Raw genomic sequence first — 10,315 nt, forward strand, 5'->3', positions numbered from 1 at the left:
ATGAGTTCATAAGTGGAATATATTGATACTACTGGATAAAGATGACCCCAAAAACTGTAACATTATGACCAAATCATGTAGCAAATGCATATTATGTACCTAACTATTATTATTATCATTTTAATTTTTTTCTTGATTTTATTTTTTATTTTATTAATCTGTGTGAATCTTTGCTGTCCTGTTTTTCACGCTTACCCTGTTGCTGCTTGTACAACTGAATTTCCCCACGGGGATTAATAAAGGTCCATCTTATCTTATCTTATCTTATCTCTAAATGTAAGAGAAAATACAAGAGTATTAATTTTATTATGGAACATGCACTATTATACAAGTTTTACATTTGACATTTTTCATTTAGTGTCATTTTCTACTTCTAAGATATCTATAGAAACGGTTGACAAGTAGGTTTACAGTTTTTTTTTATCAACATAATTGACATCTATTATTTTGTGTTTTCAAAGAGGAATATGGAGTTGACAATTAAAAAACATAGCAGTTATTTTTTAAAAGTCCATATTAATCAGAAATAAGTTAAAATCACTTTGGGTGTGTAATATTCAGATCTAGGTCAAATTCAACCTGTTTGACATTTACAAACTTTATTATTCTTTAAAAAAAATTAACACAAAAATATTGTATATTTTTTATTTTTCTGCTGATTTATTTTTGTATTTTTCTTTTGAAAACACAAATCATATACACATGCCTTAGCCTTAAATATTTGTCTTGCTTTATCAATAAGTACTTTCTCAGAACATCATTTTTCCCAATGGAAATGCCCAAAAAGGTAACCATACTTATTACATAGAGGTTATAATAGACTCACACTCGCAGGGAAAGCTTTTGATACAATTGGTAATAATTGTTGAAAAATAAGGTTGCGTCATTTATAAAATATAACATTTAAAGTGCTTGATTTTCAAGTAGTTTAGGACAGAGACTGAATGAATAAATAAAAATGAAAGAAATTCAGAAGTGTGCAGATTAATAGAAGTTGAGTACAATAAAAAAATGTGGCCTTAATGTTAAGTATGAGGTATGTATAAGGATGTGTAATAGGAACATGGTACAATATATTATATTGGGTCACTAATTTGATGAAGAATACATATTTAATGCTATTATATTTAGTACTTGTGTATATTTACAGTGCAGGTTTTATATTTGCAACAGAGTATTCCTACAATGTGGGATCACTAGTAAAAGTAATGTTCATACTTCTCCAGAATAACATAAAATGTTAATAAAAGGTTTCAATATCCAAAGTTAATTCTGTCTATCTATGCTATTATTTTGCCAAATAAATGCCAGATAACTGTATATCAGTCCTGTAACATACAAATCAATGTAAACCAAACTGTGTACTGTGGTGTAGTGGAAATGACTAGGTCATGTACGTCTCAAACTATTGTCCTTAAATAATTGACATATTTGTAATTTACTACTTCCATTTAACATTTAACGTTACTTTTTACTCCTACTCCGGGAAACATTGTACTTTTTACTCTACTACAATTATTCAACAGTCACAGTAACTTTGTTAAAACATGCTGATATGGTATAATAAGGCAGTATTCATCTGCAGTATTTAAAGTATCTACATTTGGTCAACATCGACAAAGTACAAAATCCTGTATAAAAACAGGATAATATAATACCATAATAAATATAATACTGTAAAGATCCATTCTGCACACCGAGTACTTTACATTTTGATTCTTGAAGTACATTTAGCTGATAATTTATTTTTACTATTTAAGTACTTTTACTTGTTGTACTTTAAGTGTATTCTGATGCTAATACTTTTGTACTTTACTTAAAGGAGAGGTGTCATGGCCATTTCCACTGATCATAATTCCATTGTTGAGGTATACTACAGTAACATAGATTTATACTGTGCATTTTTCCAAACTCACATTGGTTTCTCATACAGCATCTCTGTAAACTACGTGTATTCACTGAATTTCACTCTCTGCCTTTAACGGCTCGTTGTAGCTCCAATAGCTCCAGCCCCCACCCTCCCTGTGAGCACAGTGTGCTCTGATTGGTCGGGACGTTGTGAATCGCGCTGAGCTCCGTGGAGGTGTTAGGCTTGTTTGAGACAAGCGAGACCTGCGCAGACCTGCGCAATTGCGATCAACGTCTTGCTCGTGCGTTGCATGATGGTTAGTCATTTTGTCCGACTTGCTCAGGAGGCTCGCCTACATGAGACGTTGAAATCTCGCGGGACAAAGACGCCCGCAGACTTGAGAGCGAGGCGCAGCGAGGCGGCGCAGTTTCTCTCCCCGGGCTGCGGAAGCGAAATGCTTGATGGGAAACGACTCGCTGGTATCTCGAGCTGAGCGCTCATTGGTGGGTTTTACCCCGTGCTGGAGATGAAACTCTCCATTGGCTCGGCAAAAGTGTGTTGTTGTTTTGTGTCAGTTTTACGTCGCCACTTCCATTCACATTTTTCATCATTGTTCCACAATGTTTATCATCATGACATTAATATCTATATATTTTATACTATACTTGCACTGCTTACCGTTGTCATACTTTATATATCTTAGCATATTCATACAACACACTGTTCATACTAGGCTAGGCTACTGTGTATATAGTGTATTCATACCCCTCACTGTTTTTTCATCATTCAATTCATTCTATATTTTATTCTGTAGATTGTGTACATTACTTTTCACTTTACTGCTTTATGCACTCCTGGTTAGAAGCTAAACTGCATTTCGTTGTCTCAGTACCTGTAATCTGTGCAATAACAATAAAGTTGAATCTAATCTTGAGCAGGAACAAATGTATTTACTTAGTACATATCTGACATTAACGATTAAACACATTTGTCCATTCTTTATCAATCAATCAATCAATGTTTATTTATATAGCCCAATATCACAAATGTTACATTTGTCTCAGTGGACTTCACAGTTTGTACAGAATATCAGTATGACAATACGACACCCTCTGTCCTTACGTTTCACATCATACAAGGATACACTTCCAGAGAAAAACCCACAGTTTAAAGGGGAAATGGGAGAAACCTCAGGGAGATCAACAGAGGAGGGATCCCTCTCCCAGGACGGACAGACGTGCAATAGATGCCGTGTGCATTTATAAATGCAAACCGAGTCAAGCCGACTCCGGAGGTGGCAGTATGCACCTTAAAGTTGTTTGAAATCCGCCAAAAAACCGAGAGAAGAAGAAGAAGAAGAAGAAGCCGACTCCGAGCTGTCCGACTTCAGGCGAGCTTTTTGAGACCTCCCCCGGCTGCGATCGGCTATTCTCGTCTACTTTTGAGGCGAGCCGCAGCTCGTCTCAAACAAGCCTGTTGTTTCCTTGTTTAGGATACATAGCGAAACACAGCCAAACTCATCCTGAGCACACACAAACTCACATCCGAAGTAAAAACAATAAGTGTGGCTTGATATTGAGTAAGAAAAAGGTTGATAAACGCTGTGAGAATGGGTCTGCAGAGAATTTCGCCGCGATCCCAACTGTCTGTTATCAGCCTGCAGCCAGGGAGGAGAAATCAGCAGAGCTGCCTGCTCCCTGCACACAGATGTGTGTGTGAGGAAGTCCGTGGATTGGTCAATTTGGCAACGTAACGGCTTCGCGGACATAACGTAATGGCTCCACGGATTGGTCCATTTCGTTCCGGGTACGGCTTGACATCATGCCGTCCCGGAAGAATCAAATGGACAATGACGTATCTCCAACGAGGCGTTTTGGGGAGGTATTTTCTGTGTTAGAGTTTTACTCGCTATAGGGTGTACTTTGAGGGTTTTGACTCTGCACACCGTTTACATGCATAAAAACCTTCATAACACACAAGGGGACGGGTAATAACTGGAAAAGCATGACACCTCTCCTTTAAAGGGGACCTATCATGCAAAATGCACTTTTGTACGTCTTTTATACATGAATATGTGTCCCCGGTGTTCCAGGGAACTCACCAAGTGTCAGAAAACACAACCCTCTCTCTTTTCCTCCATACCCAAATCTCTAAAAAAGGGGCTGCAACGGATCTGATAAAAACTGATCCAGATTTGAACACTGTCCTGACGTCAGGACAGTGGCGCTACGGCTATTGGGCCAACTCCACCAATCAGGAGGAGACAGCCACGGCCATTGCCGTTCGAAAGCGCTGGAGACGATGTAGTACATATGCCAGGCCTGTAGATGGTGCTGTTCTCACTGAATCTGCCCTTACAAAAACAGAGCAAAAAAATGTCAAATTGAACAAAATGAGGCATGGCTAAAATGCATGATCTGTTTGGTATTTTGAAAAAAAAAAAGTATAAATATGCCTTATATATATAGGTATTAGGGGTGTAACGGTTCACAGAATTCACGGTTCGGTATGTACCTCGGTTTGGGGGTCACGGTTCGGTACGGGTTCGGTACAACAAGAAAAAGCAAAAAAAGGTCCCAAATGCATAATTCCAGGTTTGTTTTTTATTTATTTTGAACAGTAGTGCAAGTTTCAGTATACAAATAAGGAACTCTAACATTTTGAATAATTAACTTTATTACACAGTTAAAAACAAACCACAACCAGTACCACACACACTCAGATGGCCATATTATCTATAATGGCTGATGTCAAACAAAAAGGTTTCATCAAGCTGTACAATTAAAAAGAATGTCTTGAAAATATTACAAATAAATAATAAGATAGTGTTTCAATCACTTTCAATCACAATCAATAAAAGCCGGGGTCCTCTACTATTGCACTACTATTGAAAAACATATGCCAAAAGCTTCCGTTATTTATTTTGGTCTCTCGGCTTTCATGTCTATTGGCTTCTTAAAAACAGCGGGGATAAGCTGTTGAACTGCTGTTGTCTTTTTCCGGGCTCAGGTGATTACTAAATCTGGGTGATGCCTTCTGATATGATTTAGCATGTTTGGCTTGTGTTACCATTAGCATACTGCACCGCTGTCGAACAACGCCGGCACACCGTCCTTGTCCGATCCACCACTCGCACTCCATCGTTATTGTAGTCCACAGGGAACCAGAAATGTTCCCACACAGTTGATTTAAAAGAAGCAGGTGGGTTCTTCTAGCTCCTGTGTGTTAACCAGTGTTAACTCGCAATACTAACTTTTCTTCTTCTTGTATTTTGTTCGTTTTGTTGTGTTTTCTTCTTCTTCTTCTTCATTTGTTGTTTAAGGGCGGCTGGCAAACAGCTTTTAGATGCAATACCGCCCCCTGGATTATATATAGTGTAGTGGATACTGCCCTGAATGACAGACTTTTTTCCCACTCGTAAAAAAAAGGCGTATTCGTCGTGTGACTACATGCACCGAACCGTGACGTCCGAACCGTGACGGTACGGGACAAATACGGATACCGTTACACCCCTAATAGGTATGGTCCTACACTATATTATTCAAATATAGCATGATAGGTCCACTTTAAGTAACATTTGGAATTCAGGACTTTTACTTATAAAGGATTTTTTTCTGACCATAGTAATTGTACTTTTATTTAAGTAAGAATATTAGAAAATAAATAAAATGAGAACACATATGAACAGTTGATTCATCATGTAAACATCTGAAACGGTATTTCTCCTGAACCCAGTAGTGATAACGCACTGACGCCGCCAGGTGGCGATGTTGCTCTACAAGATCCTTCACTCCATATTAAACAGTACCATCATGTAGCCAGGAGCCTATCATTTAACCAAATCAGGGTTCGAGTTATGTGGGAGCCAATGGGAGCTGAGCTCCCATAAGGAGGGGCCTGAGCTCCCACGGACGCAGTGAAATCATACATCTGTGGGGGTCGCTAATACATTGCCAACAACCATTATTTTAATCACAAATAATGCATGTGTCAATGTAATGAGTATTATTTACGTTAACGAGGTAAATAGGCTAAAAGAAAAACATGTTTTCCAAAAGAACAACGCATCTCTTGAATGACAATATGCCTGCACTGCACCTCCAAGGTGCGCATACATTATTGCGCAATCTATGCCTGTGAGCGTGCTGCCTGAGCCGAGATGATGTGTGTGTGCGTAGTTGAACCTTTTCATATATTTGTATTTGTAGCAAGTAGAGGGCTGCTGCAGCATTGTGGGTGACCCCACCCATCCCTCCAACTGCCTCTCGCTGCCTCTTCACCCTCCTGCCTTCAGGGAGGAGTTTCCGCAGCCTGAGGTTGAGCACCACCCGACTAAAGAACAGTTTTTTCCACCAGGCTGTCAGGAGGCTAAACTCTCTCCCTTCTCTTCCCCTGCCCCCACTGGACCTGGACTTTAACACCACACACACTCAGACACTGAAATCCAGCATCAGACACTTTTTACACTGCTATGGACAATCTTGCACTAATGTACATTTCCCAAAGATATTGAAGTGACTGTTATTTTGTATTGATTGTTGTGCTTTTATTCATGTCTTAATGTGTGCATATGTATAAATGTGTCTGTTGATTGTGTATATATAGGTATACCTATTTTTATACATATTTTTATATATATTCGGATTTTTGTATTCGGGATTGTGGGAAACGGTATTTAAATCTCTCTGTCTGTATACACTGAAAGATTGACAATAAAGTTGACTTTGACTTTTGACTTCAAACTGTGAGGAGGAAAACTGTGAAACAGGAGGCCATGGATTGGACAGTGGAGGTTTGGTTAGTGTTTTTCATAATTGACATGATAGAAGACAGTATTTTGCATTAGTGGATAACGTATTTGTGGTAGGCTACACTCGCATGTTTCTAAAACTCAAATGTTGCACCTGTGCACATCTATACAACTTTTGTCCAATTTGACAAACATGTCCCGAGACCCTAACACAATATTGTCGTAACTCATAGGAAAATCGTCCAAATGGCACCAGACTTCAGATGATGGCTAATGGTCCGGCCTCAACATATCTATATGACAATTGTGAGATTCGCTAAAACGCTGTTGCCATGACAACACATTACTCGCCATGAAACACGATAACGCTGTAACTCCAAAGGAAATGGACAAAAAGTGCTCAAACATCATATCTGTGCTAACGGTCCAGCCCTGAAGACATCTACATTTTAGTTTTGAGATTTCGGCAAATGCCGTTGCCGTGGCGACAGATCCTTCGCCATGAAACACGATGTTGTTGTAACTCCATTGAACATGCTCCAAACGGCCCAAAACGTTCTCCAAACGGCCCAAAACGTTCACATGTTTGATAACGATAGAGACCTCAAGACATCTAAGCCTATTATGGGGTGTCATCATCAGACTGCCACGTTATCTTTATCATCTCTTACATTGTCATCCTTACTGATAGGCAAGGCATTATATTTTAAGTTCAAATTTCTCCATGTGTAATATCAACATAGACAAATATCTCTTAGAAATGATCTTTACAAAGGAAATGAAGAGTTTTATTTCTCCTCCAAGAAACAATCATGTACTGCCACGTAATCAGATTACCTAGCCCCCCCCCCCTGTGTGTGTGCACTTCCTGTCCTGAGCCATTAGCAGCACTCAGCCTGAGTGATTTCTACATTTAATTAAGCAGCAGAAGAAGAACACGGCGGAGACAGGAAACCGCGCCCTGAGTCACAACCAGCTGCAGGAGGTGAGAGCTCGTTATTTTACACTGTGTTTTTATCCTAATGCAAATGTGCCTTATACCATTTTCTTCTGTTTAATTAGACTCTTCAATGTCTCTAAAACTGGCTGCTGAGATGTGCAACTCGTCTCTTTATTGCTTATTATTCCACATTCGTCTTTTCAAAGCTTCTTTATGTAAATCTGCAGAATACAGTTAAATATGTATATAATTGTATGTTGTGTTACTGTCTGCAGTCTTTATTTTAATATCATTTATAATAATTAAGCGGCTTTCAACGCTTCTTTAAATCTGCTTTATTCCGTTTTTTCTGCAGAAACTAAAATATGTACATGTTTTAATTAGGGCTGTCAGTCGATTAAAATATTTAATCGCGATTAATCGCATGATTGTCCATAGTTAATCGCGATTAATCGCAAATTAATCGCACATTTTTTATCTGTTCTAAATGTACCTTAGAGGGATATTTTTCAAGCTTTTAATACTCTTATCAACATATGAGTGGACAAATATGCTTTATATGTTTGTTTATTATCATTTGAACAATGACAAATATTCTCATGAATATTCTCAATTCAACCTAACCTCTCTCATACAATAATACAATACAGTGCGTGTGCGTGTGCGTGCGTGTGCGTGTGTGTAGAAGACACTGTGATGGATCGTTGGAGCTATGTGCAGCTCAAGGCATATATGCTCGAACGGGAGCTGCCTGGACGCTGCAATCATGTTGCGCGCACTATCCGTGCTGAGTGTGCTGACTTTTCGTACAATGTCCCACTGTCTGGCTACCTGCATAAAGTGAAGTGCTCGGCGCAGTTGTCGGCGAAATGTCCGCTCCTTATATCCGTTAGCACAGCTAGCTAGCACCAGATGCTAACAACAACAACAACAACAACACGTAAGGTGTGCCTCGCTCGAGTCGCGCCACACATACACACACCCTCCCGGTCCTCCCGATGGCCAGTCCGGGCCTGCCGGTGAGCGTGGAAGTGTGGTCTGCCACAAGCGGGCGGCAGGAGCGGGGCTGTCAGCATCAGCTTGTAGATGGTATTTTAAACTCGATGCGCTCTGAAACTACGGGGCGGCCGAGGACAAAAAATACACATGCGTTAATCGCGTTAAAATAATTAGTGGCGTTAATTTTTTTTTGCGTTAACGCGTTATTAACGCGTTAACTTGACAGCCCTAGTTTTAATGTATCTAAAATCGGGTGTATTAGGATAAGCAACATCTCTCTATATATTGCCATGTTTTAAAAAACATTATTTACTTTATTTTTTCAACTCTTTTACATAAATCTGCACTATACAGTGACTGCTGCAACATCTCTTAATAATAATGTTTATTATTTTTAAATGTATTGCCTTTAAATAATGGACCTGCTATTGTTTTCAAAGCTTCTTCATCACATTTTGACAACAGAATGTTTATATTTAGAGGATTTCAATCAGTATATATTTTTTAAATTTGTATTACATATACTATATTTCTAATACACAGTAATTTAACTGTCTGATTGTATTTTGTGATGAATATTCTGTATTTCTAAGCTGTCCGTGTGAATTCAGATTCTTTATATTCCTTTTTTTCACATTGTGGTTTATTGATGTTGCTTTTAAAATAAATATATATATATGACAACAACAAATAATAAATAATATATCTGATTTAAATTAAAAGATACATTGAATAAAATACAGTAAACACATGAAAAACATTCTGAAATATATTTCAATAAATCTGTGTTACGACTGGGGCACACAAAAAAAATGATAGGACCCAAATGCACGAATCCAGACAAAAGGACGGATCAAAAAAGGAATTTACTTTAGGTGATTTGCAAGGCAATACAAACACTCATAGTAAACATGAGGCACTTTCACACCGGAGTACTTTTCCCAGAATAGTTCCGATATAATTCCGAAAATGTGCGTTCACACCAAATAAATCCGGAACTAGAACTTAGTTCATGAGAACTTTTCATCCCCTTTTCAGTCCCTGCTAGAGAGCAGGTACTTTCATGGGAGAAAAAGGTTCCCATTTCTGATTGGCTGGGCGGATTGCAAACCACGCCCCGTAAAACTCCCAAAAAGTTTTGTGAAGCCACCATTTGATTTGCTCGCATTAGCATTATTAGCATTAGCATTAGCCCAGCGCACAAACGGAGAGAGACTAACTTATGGCAACACAAAATAACACGTGGGAGCGGTGGAGTGATGAGGAGATGTCGGCAGCGGCGGACTGGGACTACAAATCAGCCCGGGGACTCTCGACCGGCCCACCTCGGTACCGCAAGTAATCACCGCTAGTAAATTGTCAATGGGGGCGGGGGTCGTGCTAGTGACTTATCCGACCGGCCCACCTCGGCCAGTCCGCCCCCTGGATGTCGGCGTTCTGGCGATTTACTCGAAAGGCTTCAGTAGAAGCTGCTGGGTTAACCCAAAGTAGAAGGAGTGATGTCAGCGGCTTCATTTGCCTAATCCTCCCTCAGGGACTTATTCCGGTGTGAACGCGATCTGCTCTTTAGTTCATCAGAACTAAGTATGGCAAAGTACTTGGTGTGAAAGTGCCTATGGACTCCAAAAAATGACTTACTAAATACTAACTTAAACTTACTCTAGCACAGATATCAACTGGCTGACAATTCACAAATAACATATGGCTCGACTCCAAGGCTCGAAACGATCTGGCACTTGGCACAGAGAAAACACAGATGAAATACACACACACAAGG

This window comes from Trematomus bernacchii, unplaced genomic scaffold (genome assembly GCF_902827165.1).
Source record: "Trematomus bernacchii unplaced genomic scaffold, fTreBer1.1, whole genome shotgun sequence".
Taxonomy (NCBI): domain Eukaryota; kingdom Metazoa; phylum Chordata; class Actinopteri; order Perciformes; family Nototheniidae; genus Trematomus; species Trematomus bernacchii.